The sequence below is a fragment of the Monodon monoceros genome, unplaced genomic scaffold (genome assembly GCF_005190385.1).
Source record: "Monodon monoceros isolate NGI ecotype Baffin Bay Population unplaced genomic scaffold, NGI_Narwhal_1 Super_Scaffold_20, whole genome shotgun sequence".
NCBI classification, from domain to species: Eukaryota; Metazoa; Chordata; class Mammalia; order Artiodactyla; family Monodontidae; genus Monodon; species Monodon monoceros.
The window spans coordinates 46,133,558-46,150,779 of NW_021703777.1; the positions used below are offsets into that span (position 1 = coordinate 46,133,558).

The 17,222-nt window shown below is 39.8% G+C and overlaps 1 protein-coding gene across 15 annotated transcripts in view; it reads left to right on the top strand.

Annotated features, from left to right (window-relative positions):
• The window catches only part of NAAA (N-acylethanolamine acid amidase), a 70,324-nt gene that overhangs the window by 42,121 nt on the left and 10,981 nt on the right, over positions 1-17,222 (top strand). For 2 of the 15 annotated variants that reach the window (XR_003795432.1, XR_003795444.1), the window contains one exon: positions 4,834-4,911. The exons of 2 other annotated variants lie outside the window; for them this stretch is intronic. The gene's annotated coding sequence lies outside the window, so the exon portion shown is untranslated. Of the gene's footprint in view, positions 1-4,672; positions 4,737-4,833; positions 4,940-6,437; positions 6,503-9,287; positions 9,490-17,222 lie in introns of those variants that run through there. 11 more of the 15 variants (XR_003795447.1, XM_029234561.1, XR_003795437.1 and 8 more) reach the window with 10 other exon arrangements.

A 17,222-nucleotide genomic window follows, 5' to 3' on the forward strand; every position in this document is an offset into this window, starting at 1 on the left:
TATGGTCACCTTATCTTTGATAAAGGAGGCAAAAATATACAATGGAGAAAAGACAGCCTGTTCAATAAGTGGTTCTGGGAAAACTGGACAGCTACGTATAAAATAATGAAAGTAGAACACTCCCTGACACCATAAACAAAAATAAACTCAAAATGGATTAAAGACCTAAATGTAAGGCCAGACACTATAAAACTCTTAGAGGAAAACATAGGCCAAATACTCTATGACATAAATCACAGCAAGATCCTTTTTGACCCACCTCCCAGAGAAATGGAAATAAAAACAAAAATAAACAAGTGGGACCTAGTGAAACTTAAAAGCTTTTGCACAGCAAAGGAAACCATAAACAAGATGAAAACAACCCTCAGAGTGGGAGAAAATATTTGCAAACGAAGCAACTGACAAAGGACTAATCTCCAAAATATACAAGCAGCTCATGCAGCTCAATATCAAACATACAACTCAATCCAAAAATGGACAGAAGACCTAAACAGATGTTTCTTCAAAGAAGATATACAGATGGCCAACAAGCACATGAAAAGATGCTCAACATCACCAATCATTAGAGAAATGCAAATCAAAACTACAATGAGGTATCACCTCACACCAATCAGAATGGCCATCATCAAAATATCTACAAAAAATAAATCCTGGAGAGGGTGTGGAGAAAAGGGAACCCTCTTGCAGTGTTGGTGGGAATGTAAATTGGTACAGTCACTATGGAGAACAGTATGGAGGTTCCTTAAAAAATTAAAAATAGAACTACCATATGAGCCAGCAATCCCACTACTGGGCATATACCCTGAGAAAACCATATTCAGAAAGAGTCATGTACTACAGTGTTCATTGCAGCTCTATTTACAATAGCCAGGACATGGAAGCCACCTAAGTGTCCATTGACACATGAATGGAGAAAGAAGATGTGGCACATATATACAATGGAATATTAGCCATGAAAAGAAACACAATTGAGTTATTTGTAGTGAGGTGGATGGACCTAGAATCTGTCATACAGAGTGAAGTAAGTCAGAAAGAGAAAAATAAATACCGTATGCTAACCCATACATATGGAATCTAAAAAAAAAATAAAAAATGGTTCTAATGGACCTAGGAGCAGACAAGGAATAAAGACACAGTTGTAGAGAATTGACTTGAGGACACGGGGAGGGGGGAAGGGTAAGCTCGGACGAAGTGAGAGAGCATCACTGATGTATATACACTACCAAATGTAAAATAGATAGCTAGTGGGAAGTAGCTGCATGGCACAGGGAGATCAGCTCGGAGCTTTGTGACCACCTAGAGGGTTAGGAGAGGGGGGGGGGGAGGGAGATGCAAGAGGGAGAGGACTTGGGGATATATGTATATGTGTAGCTGATTCACTTTGTTATACAGCAGAAACTAACAACACTGTAAAGCAATTATCCTCCAATAAAGATGTTAAAAAAAAACGAGCAGGAGCAGGGACTGTAGTTTTTAAACATAAAACTGGCCAGGATCCCAGAAAGAGAACCATCCTAAGATTCTTTAGAGGACTGGGATCCCATAGCTCAAAAACAGAGACATTGTAGAAGAAAATTGAGTATTCATCAAAGAGGATGATGCCTTTATGAAAACACTCTGAATAAATTTGGAGGGCTGGACCAAAAGGAGGGAGCTCAAATCCAAGAGCAGACTTACTTAGCTGAAAGGAAGAAGATGACTCATAGAAGTGTTGCAGGAAGGGGGACCCCATCCAGGGCACGAGAGCAGGCCCTTGTCTAACACTCAGAAATGAATTGTTTGAGGAGACACACATGCTGACAAAGCAAGAGACTATGGGGAAGGGGTGCCTGGGTGGTGAGCAGCAGGGTAAGGGAACCCAGGAGAACTCTGCCATGTGGCTCACAGTCTTGGGTTTTATGGGAATGGGGTTAGTTTCTGGGTTGTCTCTGGCCAATCGCTCTGACTCAGGGTCCTTCTTGGTGGGATGCGCATCACTCAGCAAAGATGGATTACAGTGAGAAGGATTCTGGGAGGTTGATAGGACATATGGACTGGATTCTCCTCTCTCCTTTTGACCTTTCCTGAATTCTTCCGGTTGGTGGTAACTTGTTAGTTTTGCATTCCTTACCAGGACCTCCTGTTTAAAATAACTCATGCAAGTGGTTACTCTGGTGCCTGGCCAGGGCGGGTGGTTTCAGTCAGTGGTTCCGTAACAGAAGCAGAGATTACAGGGGCTCAAGTGGGTACTACACACAGTTCCAAGGATTGTTAGCTCCTCAGGAGTTCAGTTGCTTTGAACCCCATCTCTGACACCATATAATGTCAACCTGAAACAGCGGTTCTTATTAAGCAAAGATGAGTTTATTTGGGAATAGCAGAAGAATTGCAATTTGGCGCCAGCGAAGTATGGTGAACCATAAGCAAGTCCGAGGAGACAAAGTGGAGGTTAGCTTTTATTAGAATCTGGGAGGAAATTGGGGAGTGTTGTTTTGAACAGAAGTCCATTGGAGGAGAATGAGAGTTTGGGCTTGTGGTGGTTTGACATTGGTTTCAAGTGGTTGGCAGTTTGCTGTTACTGAGGAATGTGGAAATCTTTCTGCTGGCTGTGTAAGTTGATAGGAGGGGTGAGAGCTCTTCCTTCATGATTTCCCGACTCCATTTTATTTTATTTCATTTATTTATTTTTTTAATAAATTTATTTATTATATTTGGCTGTGTTGGGTCTTCGTTGCTGCGCACGGGCTTTCTCTAGTTGCGGCGAGCGGGGGCTACTCTTTGTTGCAGTGTGCGGGCCTCTCATCGTCGTGGCTTCTCTTGTTGCAGAGCATGGGCTGTAGGCGTGTGGGCTTCAGTAGTTGTGGCTTGCAGGCTCTAGAGGGCAGGCTCAGTAGTTGTGGCGCATGGGCTTAGTTGCTCCACGGCATGCGGGATCTTCCCGGATCAGGGCTCGAACCCATGTCCCCTGCATTAGCAGGCGGATTCTTAACCACTGCGTCACCAGGGAAGTTCCCCGAAACCATTTTAAATTAGGGTTCCATTATCCAGTTAAACAAGTCTGAGAAAAAAGATTCTTCTAAAAGAAATGGAGAACTGTCGTTTGAATAGAGGCTGTTTGAATGTTTGTTAGTCTGACCTTTGATCATGTATTTCTATGTGATGGAATTCTCAATTTATATTTTTATTTTTAATTTTTTTATCTTTATTGGAGTATAATTGCTTTACAATGTTGTGTTAGTTTCTGCTGTACTCAATTTTTAATAATGTTTCTAATTGAAAAAACTGTTAGACCTTTTTTCTAAGTAGCTACTTCTTTTTTTCTTAAGTAGCTACTTTCTTTTTCTTTTTCTTTTTTTTTTGTTGTATGCAGGCCTCTCACTGTTGTGGCCTCTCCCGTTGCGGAGCACAGGCTCCGGACACGCAGGCTCAGCGGCCATGGCTCACGGGCCCAGCCATTCCGTGGCACGTGGGATCCTCCTGGACCGGGGCACGAACCCATGTCCCCTGCATCGGCAGGCGGACTCTCAACCACTGCGCCACCAGGGAAGCCCAAGTAGCTACTTTCTTACTGCTTTTTGAAAGCAATATGAAACCAAATTATTTCTGATTGTCACTTATAGTTAACAAAATGCTGAAAGAGATGTTGGAAAGGAGATTAAAATTTTTTCCCAAGATACTCAGTGTGGTATTCCCCCTATTTCTTATCCCTGAAGTTGTATGGTTCTGAACAACTGTCCTGAGGAAGCAGCTCTCATACATTGTATGTTATTAAGTGTCAGGATTCAAAGGAGTGCAGAACTGCTTTGTAGAATTTGATATTTTTCACACAAACATGACAGAACCTTCTTTGAGGATGGAGTCAGAAAAGGTTAAAAGCATGAACAAAAGAGTTTTGATTGTATGTTCTTGTGTCAGTGTGCCAGTGGGACAAATTTGGAAAATGGAATGTCTAGAGGAAAATGTTAGCTGGGTACAGATCGTCCCTGCCCCACCATACTGCACACCTCTCTAGTGGACCAGAATATTCATGTTTCTTATCAGATTGTGTTGGGTCAGCATTGTTAAATTTCCATTATCCGGGGACTACCATGGTGGTCCAGTGGTTGAGACTCCGAGCTTCCACTGCAGGGGGCTCGGTTCGATCCCTGGTCAGTGAACTAAGATCCCGCATGCCGCACGGTGTGGCCAAAAAAAAAAAAAAAAAAGATTCCATCATCCAATGCCCTTTTAAAAATCAAACATCAAAAGTAGTTTTACCTTTCTTGCCAGGCACACTGCAATTGAGACTAGAAATTTCTACTCATTAGTCACATTCCATTCTTGTGTTCTCGAAAATATACCATGATCTTTGGATGAGAATTTGGAGAATACCCTAAGTTTAACCAGGCAAAGGGAAGTCATTGAGGGCTTTTAAGCAGGAAAGTGATTTAGGGAATCTAAATTTCTGGTGGCTTTTAAGATCTTTGTCCGTTGTGCCTCGTGGTTTGACTCTTATGTGTCTAGATGCAGATTTCTGTATATTTATCCTGCCTGGGATTTGTTGTGCTCTCCAAATTCCAAATTTATGTCTTTTATTCAATGGAGAATACTCAGTTATTATCCCTCTAAGAACTGTTTTACTACATCCTCTTGTCTTTTCTCCTGAACTCTAAGTATGTGTGTTACACCTTCTTCTATCCTTTTTGTCTCTTAGTCCTTCTAGTGTTTTGGGGGGAAAAATGAGAGGAGTGGATTTCTCTCTCAATGATATATTCCAGGTAATTTAAAAGATTTTTTTCCTATAAGTCAGATTTTTTTTCAGTGGACTTATTTTTTTAATATTGAGTTTAAATTTTTAATTTTATTTTGTTTTAGTTTTTTGGCTGTGCCTCGTGGCTTGCAGGATCTTAGTTCCCCGACCAGAGATTGAACCCGGGCCCCCAGCAGTGGAAGCTCTGAGTCCTAACCACTGGACCACCAGGTAATTCCCAAATTTTTTATTTTAGATGGTCTATTTAGATGGTCTACTTTTTCAAACTTGCAAGGATCTTTTTTGATAACATTTTGTTCCTTGCTTTGATATCTTTTGTTAAGCTTCTTAACCAATATACTTATTTTATATTCTGCTTCTAAATTCCATCATCAAGTCCTTGGGTGTCTGATTTTACTATTTGTTTTTCTGACTCTCCCTCTTGAAGGTTTCTGTGGTGTTTTGTAATTTTGGATTGTGAACTTTTGTTCCTCTGGAAATCCAGAAGGCCTGGGTTGATGTTGTGCCCTCCAGAGAGGATGTGTGTTTGTTAATTTCTCAGCTTGTGGTTTCTTAGAACACTCAGGTAGTATAAATTGAAGCTTCAATTTATATTGTTTGAGGGCGAGCCTGTGGTTACAAATTCCCAGAGATAAGCCCTGCTCCCTGATGAGACATTTCAACTCTTCATCTTGTAGGTACCCAAGGCTTTGTCCCTTTATCCTCCACCTCTCAAGGCAATTGTCACAGAACCAAAGGTTCAAGCTTACTAGGACTAGCAGATGTCCTCAGAACCACTATGGCATCAATGCCTCCTTACCTCCCAAGTTTCCTCTCTATTTCCTATTCTCCTTTACTCCCTTTATTCTCTCTGATTTTACTTCCTCACTTGCAAGCTCAGCTAAGCATTATGCACCTAGGAAGATACTTCTTTGTCGTGCCTAGCTTTGTAGTGGGAAAGTTTTTTCAAGATATTTATCCCTCCAAAATGTCCAGAAATGAAAGAGCTGTATGAGCAATTTTTATTTTTTAAAGTTCACTCTCTGTCTGGTATGGAGAGTGAGTTGGACGGGGCCGATAATGGAAAAGTGAAAAACAGGTTAACATTATAATAGAACAGATAAGAAATACAGAGGGATTGCAAGATGTGTATACAACCTAAATGTCCATTGACACATTAATGGATAAAGAAAATGTGATATGTACATAACAATGGAATATTATCCAGCCTTAAAAAAGAAGGAAATCCTGCCATATGTGACAACATGGATACGCCTTGAAGACATTATGCTAAGTGAAATAAGCCAATCACAGAGGAAAAAATACTGCATGATTCCACTTAAGTGAGTTGATGGGGTTTAGGACATGTGACCCCAAAATACCACACCTTGACATATTGAATATTTTAAGCTAAAGGAGTTTGAAAAAATGTCAGAAGCAGGAAGATCACTCTGCCCTCCTCCCGTCCTTGCCCTTCTTCCCTGAAACAGGTCATAAAATGCTCATGTGCGAAGTTTCCCCCACTTTACTACAATTCCCTCACCCTCCTGAACTTCTCACATTCCTCCACCGTGGTACACTCTTCGTCAAATCCAGCATAAAATACTCAGGTCTAACTGTTTCTTTGGATCTTCATTTTCTTATGAAGGCTCCTATGTCATGTACAACTACATTGAATAAATTTGTATACTTTCCATATACTTTCCCCCTGTTAATCCATCTTTGTCAGTTTAATTTTCAGACCCAGCCAGTGACCTTAAAAGGGCCGAGAAAAGATTTTTCCTCCATTGTAAGGTATCTAAAATAGTCGAGTCATAGAATCCAGGGGCTAGGAAGAAAGGGAAATGGGAAGTTGCTAGTCAAGGGGTATAAAGTTTCAGTTCTGCAAGATGAATAGGTTTTAGAGACCTGTTGTACAACACTGTGCTCACAGTTAACAATTATACACTTAAATTTTTCAAGAGGATAGAGCTCATATTAATTGTTCTTATCACATAAAAAAGCAAAAAATAAGAATTGTTTTAATAAAAAAGAAGAAAACTTGGCTTATGGCAATCGTATAGAAGATGGAGAGAGCTGACTTTTTTTAAATGGCCTATCTTTTAAAGTACACAAGCAACATAGTATTATAAAAATAAGCCAGACAGAGAATTCCCTGACAGTCCAGTGGTTATGACTCCATGCTTCCACTGCTAGGGGCCCGGGTTCAATCCCTGGTCGGGGAATTAAGATCCTGCAAACTGTGCAGCATGGCCACAAAAAAAAATATATTAAAAAAATAACAATAAATGAACCAGACAGTCAACAGCGTAATCCACTGCTTCTCCTCCCCACTCAGAGCTAGCACTCTCCCCTGGAGATAACTTCTGTCTATATTCATTAGGACTTTTTATGTATTTATGTTTTATGTAGATATGATTTTTATTCAGGTATGGTGAGGCCAACAGATCAGGATTGCCATTGAAAAGGTAGCTGATTACTCACAGTTCCCAAAAGGAGGGAGGTCCACCACAGCCACTATGCAGGGCCACAGGAGAGAACACTGAGGTTGGTTGGTCGCAGGCAGAGAGAGATGGGGAAGCTGTGTGCAGGAGCGTTTTTGTGGTTTTTGAGGGGAAGAATGTCTGCTGACAGAGTAATGGGCTAAACAGGTCTAAAATCGGCTAGTTTGAATAACTTCATTGGCTCCATCACATAGGAGCTGTCCCTAGTTGTCTGGTACTGGCCTTGGGTGGGTAGGGCTGTGGGAATAGTGGCCCTGAGTGTAACAGCCGATAAAGGAGGCCGATGTGGGTCTGGGCTGGGTGGTTTGCACGTGAAAATCGCACTTGCAGCCCTTTGCTGTCTCTAGGAATCAGCTAACCCTGGGAGGGGTGGGCCCTCTCTTGGTCAGCAAAGCCCCAAGATGCCAAAGTATCAACACAGAAACTAGAAAACATTTCAATGTACAAAATAATTTTTTTCTTCCAAATTGAGGTTATATTTTATATATTTCAGCAGGTTGCCTTTTTCACATAGCACAAAATATGAACATCTCTTTATGACAGAGGATGTTGATCTACATTTTTTTAAATGACTACATAGTATTCTCCTGTATGTACAATAACTTATTTTACCATTCTACAATTTTTGAACTTTTGTTTCCAGTTTCTCATGATCATGAACAATATGGTAGTGAAAATCCTTACCAATTTTTTTTTTTTTTTTGCGGTACGTGGGCCTCTCACTGTTGTGGCCTCTCCCATTGCGGAGCACAGGCTCCGGACACGCAGGCTCAGCGGCCGTGGCTCGCGGGCCTAGCCGCTCCGCGGCATGTGGGATCTTTCCGGACCGGGGCACGAACCCGTGTCCCCTGCATCGGCAGGCAGACTCTCAACCACTGCGCCACCAGGGAAGCCCCTTACCGCTTTTTGTATGGTTGTATAGTTTTATAAAATACTTAAAAGTGGGATTTCTGGACCAAAGGGTTTACATGTTACAGATTTGTAATTTAATAAATTAAATACATAATTTAATAAATCTCAGTTAAAGTTTAGTTTAATTCCAAAATAAAACAATTTACATTCCACCAGTAGTGTAATGGAACGGGCGGTTTTTCTCATACTCTCAATAATATAGGATTTTATCAGTCTTTTAACTTTTAGTCAATTTGGGGAAGATATCAGTATCTTAGCTGTTAACCACTAACAAAAAGTGAGCCTATGTGAAAATACCAGACATAAGAGAATTCAAGGCAAAAAGGATTTAAAAGAGCAGAGTGATATTTTATTTTGATAGGTCACCTTCTACCAAGAAAATAGCCACAAACCTTAATGTATTATATAATTTCCAATGTCAGTGTCATATGGTTCAATCTAATATTTAATTGCATAGCTTCAAAATGTATAATGCAAAGATTCAGAAATACAAAGATAAATTGCTAAACCTGTACTTATCATGGAAATCTTTAAAACATTTCTTTCAAAGATTGAGCGGATCAGGAAGGATAAATAAGGATAAAGAGGATTTGAACAACATAATTAACAAGTTTGACCTACTAAATACACATAAGTAAACAGTATAAATTTTTTTGCAAATTCCCATGGAATATTTAGTACCTCCCAGCACACACATAAGCATCTTAGATTTATTGAAAAAGTAAATTTTCTGGGAATAGTGATTACTATTTTAGTATAGTAATAGTTTAGGTTGTAACCTAAGGAAAAAGTGCCCATAGTAGGAAAAAGCAAGAAAAGGCAAAATGTTTCAATCAAGTTTTGCAAACAGAGAAAAGACAGCCACAAGGAAGAATGCCTTGGCCTCCTGCATGGCTCCAGCTGGGACCCCTTGGGCTCTGGAGCCATCTCTTGAGCCCCCAGGCCCATCTGTCTTGTCAGCACTCTTCTGTTTCTAGGTTAAGGAGCTCAGCCTTCTCAGATGTGGCTTGAGAAACATAGCCTTCTAATCCAGGAGAGTAAGAAGACTTAGAAATGGGGAGGGGGCAGGAGTGAGCAGCAGAGAAACAGTCTTCAGGGGTTGGGCCTGGGTGTGAGGGACACACCCCAAGTGAGCAACCTCCCTCTTCAAATCCTCCTCACAGGCCTGATCTGACTGAGGTCAGAGCTGCCTGCTGCCTGAAAGCAAGGAGCCCTGAATGCTTGGCCAGGGCTGTGGATATCCTCACTGGCTTTCTCGGGGAAGGTATGCCGGACTAGGCCGGCACCTAATTTATCGGACTCTAGTTCTGGAAGAAATCAGATCAGCCCGGCATCCCTCGGCCAACACTGAAGACAAGATGGGGATCACACCTGTGTGTTAAAGAGGTTTCTGCCTCGTTGTGGCTCGTAGTAAACACATAACAAAGAAGGTAAGAGCTTTCTTTCTAGCCTGAAGTACAGAAATAGCTGAGACCATGAGGGCAACAAACTTATGTTTCACCCGGGAAATAGATACAGGTTTGGCCTGGGGACAGAGTAAGAGACGGGCCCCTTTGTTATCTCATCCATTTACCAAGGGAGGCTCTTTGCTGTGTGTGTTTCGAGGTCTTCAAGTCCTGGATGATGAATCTTGCATTTCTTGGGTTCACTTATTGGGCAGATAAACAGTTACCTACATTAAAAAAAAAAAAAAGATAATGTCAGATACGGATGATACTAAGTCAAATCCTAGAAGGACAAGGACTCTCACCCATGCAGTGTAAATGTGCCAGTTACCAGAGAAGATGGCTCAGCTGGGGAATCACCAGCTAGAGAAGCAGTTAGTCATCACCAAAAGGCGCTGAGGACATATCAAACTCATGTTTCATTTTTTTTTAATAGGAGATAGTCTTTTTTTAAAAATTTATTTATTCTTGGCTGTGTTGGGTCTTCATTTCTGTGCGAGGGCTTTCTCTAGTTGCAGCGAGCGGGGGCCACTCTTCATCGCGGTGCCCGGGCCTCTCACTGTCGCGGCCTCTCTTGTTGCGGAGCACAAGCTCCAGACGCGCAGGCTCAGTAGTTGGGGCTCACGGGCCTAGTTGCTCCGCGGCATGTGGGATCCTCCCAGACCAGGGCTTGAACCCGTGTCCTCTGCATTGGCAGGCAGATTCTCAACCACTGCGCCACCAGGGAAAACCCCATTTTTCATTTTTGATCTTATGCAGTTTTTACTTTTTCAGGTTTTGCCCTGAGAATTATTTTACTTCTTTCTATTCTGTGCACTTCCAAAACCCAAACACTTTAATATATAGCACGGCTCTATAGGCAAGTTACCAATGATCAAAGCAGGTTGTGAGTCATTGGTGGACTCAATCATTGCTGAATTCCCTTCCATCTCTAAAACTGCAGGTATCTAGGGGGAGTTTGCTTGGTTTGGTCATGATGGCTTCTCACTTTACCCCATACTCAGATTCTGCTTCCACAACATCCCTTATATCTGGGAACCATTTGGTGGATTAAAAAAAAAAAAAAGATATGGTGCTTTTTTCTTTGATTATTTCTTTATTATGTTAAACCAAGATAAGCAAGGTGAGCCTTTCATTTTGATTTGCAAGGGAAAAGATAACAACTCTTTGACAATCCCCAATACAATAACCTTCAAAAATAGAGGAAGGAGGGGCTTCCCTGGTGGCACAGTGGTTGAGAGTCCGTCTGCCGATGCAGGGGACACGGGTTCGTGCCCCAGTCCGGGAAGATCCCACATGCCGCGGAGCGGCTGGACCCGTGAGCCATGGCCGCTGAGCCTGCGCGTCCGGAGCCTGTGTTCCGCAACGGGAGAGGCCACAACAGTGAGAGGCCTGCGTACCGCAAAAAAAAAAAAAAAAAAAATAGAGGAAGGAGAATGGGGTAGAAGTAAAGGAGGGGAAAAAATATAGATGTGGAATCCACTCTTGATGTTTAGTTAGTACATCTCACAGTGCTTCCTGAAGAAGAGCTAGAGAAAGATTCATCTATGTTGTGTAAAAATAAATCCAGCATAAAGTTTATTCAATTACTATTCAATTACTATTTAATGAATCCATGTCAGGTACTGTGCTAAGTCCTGAGATAAAATGATGAATTTGCTCACACACAGTCTTTGCTCTCAAGGAACTCACAGTCTAATAGTAGAGAGATACAAAATTGAAAACTAGAATATGGTATTTCAGTGATGAAAATGTTGACAAAAATTCAATGAACTATCAAGAGGAAAAAAAAGGGAATTTTATTTGAGCCAAACTGAGGATTATAACCCAGGAAGTAGATTCTCAGAAAACTCTGAGAACTGTTCCGCCTCTTAAAAGTGGAAGGTACAGTCATATACATTATGGAGACAAAGGATCGTACATCAAAATGACTAATAGAATGCTTGGCAAGGACTGATAGTCAATTCTAGATTGTCCAGTAGTACTTATGTCAATTTACCCTGTTTATGCATTATGCATACCCATTGTTTTATATTGAATTATAGATATCATCAATAGTTTCAAGTCATTTAGACATCATTATTCTAGTTGGAGTTTTAAATATACATTGAGAGGCACAAGAGATTATTACTCTTAATCACACAGAGCACAATCAATATAGCCAACAACAATAGCAAAGTCAGAAGCAAAGATTTAAGCCATGAATCCCCAGGGCTTAACCATTTACCCAGAGTTTCATTTAGACTAGAAAGGGGATTGTTCAATGCAGAAATCTGATTTTATATGTGACTCATTAGATAGATATATTAGCGGGCTAATCTGGTATGAAAGCACAACGTTCAGTCTGGATTATAGAACCAGTTTCCCATTGCAAAGCAGTTTTAAAAATCGAGCCATTTGTTTTTCCAACATCACTTTCCCATTACAGAAACTTCAGAATTGAGTACATTTATCAAATGTAGTAAACAAACATGGAGGTATATGCTGACAGGAAACTTTAGAGGAACATCTGAAAATTCAGTGTCAAGAATTATGGCTGATGCCTTTTATTGACCAAGGAATTTGATGACAGATCCAACAATCGGTTAAATTGCCTCCAGTAACTATACTTTGTGACAACTTACTACAGAATTTTCCTTCGGTCTTCAACACTGGGGCAAAAGGATAGCTAGAAGTAAAACGAATAACTTTAAATTTTGATAGAGAGATAGATATTTTGTAAATACTACAGTTGAACTAGTAGGATGGGTCTAACAGGCCTGGTCCAGACTCTTGGGTTAGCTGTCTGCTACTGTTTTCTTCTTCTTCTGTCCTAGCTTGGTGATGTTTGAATTAGTTAGTTGAAGTCAGGTGCGAGAAACGGGGCCCAAAGTCCATTTAGGTGGAGGGGCCTTTTTATTTTATTTATTTATTTACTTTTTAATTTTTTTTACACCACCACCACCCCGCGGCTTTCCCCCCTTGGTGTCCATACATTTGTTCTCTACGTCTGTGTCTCAGTTTCTGCCCTGCAAACCGGTTCATCTGTACCATTTTTTTAGGCTCCACATATATGCGTTAATATACAATATTTGTTTTTCTCTTTCTGACTTACTTCACCTGTATGACAGTCTCTAGATCCATGCATGTCTCAAAAAATGACCCAATTTAGTTCCTTTTTATGGCTGAGTAATAGTCCATTGTATATACCCATCTGTCGTATATGTCATATATTGTACATGTCCGTCTGTCGATGGGCATTTACGTTGCTTCCATGTCCTGGCTATTGTAAATAGTGCTGCAATGAACACTGGGGTGCATGTGTCTTTTTGAATTATGGTTTCTCAGGGTATATGCCCAGTAGCGGGATTGCTGGGTCATATGGTAATACTATTTTTAGTGTTTTAAGGAATCGCCATACTCTTCTTCATAGTGGCTTTATCAATTTACATTCCCACCAACAGTGCAAGAGGGTTCCCTTTTCTCCACACCCTCTCCAGCATTTGTTGTTTGTAGATTTTCTGATGATGCCCATTCTAACTGGTGTGAGGTGATACCTCATTGTAGTTTTGATTTGCATTTCTCTAATAATTAGTCATGTTGAGCAGCTTTTCATGTGCTTCTTGGCCACCTGTATATCTTCTTTGGAGAAATGTCTATTTAGGTCTTCTACCTATTTTTGGATTTGGCTGTTTGTTTTTTCAATATTGAGCTGCATGAGCTGTTTATATGTTTTGGAGATTAATCCTTTGTCCGTTGATTCGTTTGCAAATACTTTCTCCATTCTGAGGGTTGTCTTTTCATCTTGCTTATGGTTTCCTTTGCTGTGCAAAAGCTTTGAAGCTTTATTAGGTCCCATTTGTTTATTTTTGTTTTTATCTCCATTGCTGTAGGAGGTGGATCAAAGAAGATCTTACTGTGATTTATGTCAAAGAGTGTTCTTCCTATGTTTTCCTCTAAGAGTTTGATAGTGTCTGGTCTTACATTTAGGCCTCTAATCCATTTTGGGTTTATTTTTCTGCATGGTGTTAGGGAGTGTTCTAATTCCATTCTTTTACATGTAGCTGTCCAGTTTTCCCAGCACCACTTATTGGAGAGACTGTCTTTTCCCCATTGTATGTCCTTGCCTCCTTTGTCATAGATTAGCTGACCATAGGTGCCTGGGTTTATCTCTGGGCTTTCTATCTTGTTCCATTGATCTATGTTTCTGTTTTTGTGCCAGTACCATATTGTCTTGATTACTGTAGCTTTGTAATATAGTCTGAAATCAGGGAGTCTGATTCCTCCAGCTCTGCTTTTTTCCCTCAAGACTGCTTGGGCTATTCAGAGTCTTTTGTGTCTCCATAGAAATATTAAGATTTTTTGTTCTAGTTCTATAAAAAAGGCCATTGGTAATTTGATAGGGATTGCATTGAATCTGTAGATTGCTTTGGGTAGAATAGCCATTTTCACAATATTGATTCTTCCAATCCAAGAACATGGTGTATCTCTCCATCTGTTGGTGTCATCTTTAATTTCTTTCATCAGTGTCTTATAGTTTTCTGCATACAGGTCTTTTGTCTCCTTAGGTAGGTTTATTCCTAGGTATTTTGTTCTTTCTGTTGCAATGGTAAATGGGAGTGTTTCCTTAATTTCTCTTTCAGATATTTCATCATTACTGTATAGGAATGCAAGAGATTTCTGTGCATTAATTTTGTATCCTGCAACTTTACCACATTCATTGAGTAGCTCTAGTAGCTTTCTGGTGGCATCTTTAGGATTCTCTATGTATAGTATCATGTCATCTGCAAACAGTGACAGTTTTCCTTCTTCTTTTCCAATTTGTATTCCTTTTATTTCTTTTTCTTCTCTGATCACCATGGCTAGGACTTCCAAAACTATGTTGAATAACAGCGGTGAGAGTGGACATCCTTGTCTTGTTCCTGATCTTTGAGGAAATGCTTTCAGTTTTTCACCATTGAGAATGATGTTTGCTGTGGGTTTGTCATATATGGCCTTTATTATGTTGAGGTAGGGTCCCTCTATGCCCACTTTCTGGAGAGTTTTTATCATAAATGGGTGTTGAATTTTGGCAGAAGCTTTTTCTGCATCTATTGAGATGATCATATGGTTTTCCTTCTTCAATTTGTTAATATGGTGCATCACATTGATTGATTTGCGTATATTGAAAAATCCTTGCATTCCTGGGATAAATCCCCCTCGATCATGTGGTGTGTGATCCTTTTAATGTGCTGTTGGATTCTGTTTGCTAGTATTTTGTTGAGGATTTTTGCATCTATATTCATCAGTGATATTGGTCTGTAATTTTCTTTTTTTGTAGTATCTTTGTCTGGTTTTGGTATCAGGGTGATGGTGGCCTTATAGAGTGAGTTTGGGAGTGTTCCTTCCTCTGCAATTTTTTGAAAGAGTTTGAGAAGGATGGGTGTTAGCTCTTCTCTAGATATTTGATAGAATTCCCCTGTGAAGCCATCTGGTCCTGGACTTCTGTTTGTTGGAAGATTTTTAACCACAGTTTCAATTTCATTACTTGTGATTGGTCTGTTCATATTTTCTATTTCTTCCTGGTTCAGGTTGGAAGGTTATACCTTTCTGAGAATTTGCCCATTTCTTCCAGGTTGTCCATTTTATTGGCATAGAGTTGCTTGTACTAGTCTCTTAGGATGCTTTGTATTTCTGTGGTGTCTTTTGTAACTTCCCCTTTTCCATTTTTAACTATATTGATTTGAGTCCTGTCCCTCTTTTTCTTCATGAGTCTGGCTCATGGTTTATCAATTTTGTTTATCTTCTCAAAGAGCCAGCCTTTAGTTTTATTGATCTTTGATATTGTTTTCTTTGTTTCTATTTCATTTATTTCTGCTCTGATCTTTATGATTTCTTTCCTTCTGCTAACTTTGGGTTTTGCTTGTTCTTCTTTCTCTAGTTTCTTTAGGTGTAAGGTTAGATTGTTTATTTGAGATTTTTCTTGTTTCTTGAGGTAGGCTTGTATAGCTATAAACTTCCCTCTTAGAACTGCTTTTGCTGCATCCCGTAGGTTTTGGATCATCGTGTTTTCATTGTCATTTGTCTCTAGGTATTTTTTGATTTCCTCTTTGATTTCTTCAGTGATCTCTTGGTTATTAAGTAATGTGTTGTCTAGCCTCCATGTGTTTGTGTTTTTTACGTTTTTTTCCCTGTAATTCATTTCTAATCTCATAGTGTCGTGGTCAGAAAAGATGCTTGATATGATTTCAATTTTCTTAAATTTACTGAGGCTTGATTTGTGACCCAAGATATGATCTATCCTGGAGAATATTCCATGCGCCCTTGAGAAGAAAGTGTAATCTGCTGTTTTTGGATGGAATGTCCTATAAATATCAGTTAAATCTATCTGGTCTATTGTGTCATTTGATGCTTCTGTTTCCTTATTAACTTTCTGTTTGGATGATCTGTCCATTGGTGCAAGTGAGGTTTTAAAGTCCCCCACTATTATTGTGTTACTGTCGATTTCCTCTTTTATAACTGTTAGCAGTTGCCTTATGTATTGAGGTGCTCCTGTGTTGGGTGCATATATATTTATAATTGTTATATCATCTTCTTGTATTGATCCCTTGATCATTATGTAGTGTCCTTCCTTGTCTCTTGTCACATTCTTTATTTTAAAATCTAATTTATCTGATATGAGTATTGCTACTCCAGCTTTCTTTTGATTTCCATTTGCATGGGATATCTTTTTCCATTCCCTCACTTTCAGTCTGTATGTGTCCCTAGGTCTGAAGTGGGTCTCTTGTAGACAGCATATATATGGGTCTTGTTTTTGTCTCCATTCAGCAAGCCTGTGTCTTTTGGTTGGAGCATTTAATCCATTAACGTTTAAGGTAATTATCGATATGTATGTTCCTATGACCATTTTCTTAATTGTTTTGGGTTTGTTTTTGTAGGTCCTCTTCTTCTCCTGTGTTTCCTACTTAGAGAAGTTCCTTTAGCATTTGTTGTAGAGCTGCTTTGGTGGTGCTGAATTCTCTTAGTTTTTGCTTGTCTGTAAAACTTTTAACTTCTCCATCGAATCTGAATGAGATCCTTGCTGGGTAGAGTAATCTTGGTTGTAGGTTCTTCCCTCTCATCACTTTAAATATGTCATGCCACTCACTTCTGGCTTGTAGAGTTTCTGCTGAGAAATCAGCTGTTAACCTTATGGGAGTTCCCTTGTATGTTATTTGTCGTTTTTCCCTTGCTGCTTTCAATAATTTTTCTTTGTCTTTAATTTTTGCCAATTTGATTATTATGTGTCTCGGCGTGTTTCTCCTTGCGTTTATCCTGTATGGGACTCTCTGTGCTTCCTGGACTTGCGTGGCTATTTCCTTTCCCATGTTAGGGAAGTTTTTGACTATAATATCTTCAAATATTTTCTCTGGTCCTTTCTCTGTCTCTTCTCCTTCTGGGACCCCTATAATGCGAATGTTGTTGTGTTTAATGTTGTCCCAGAGGTCTCTTATGCTGTCTTCATTTCTTTTCATTCTTTTTTCTTTATTCTGTTCCGCAGCAGTGAATTCCATTCTGTCTTCCATGTCACTTATCCGTTCTTCTGCCTCAGTTATTCTGCTATTGATTCCTTCTAGTGTGTTTTTCATTTCAGTGATTGTATTGTTTATGTCTGTTTGTTTGTTCTTTAATTCTTCTAGGTCTTTGTTAAACATT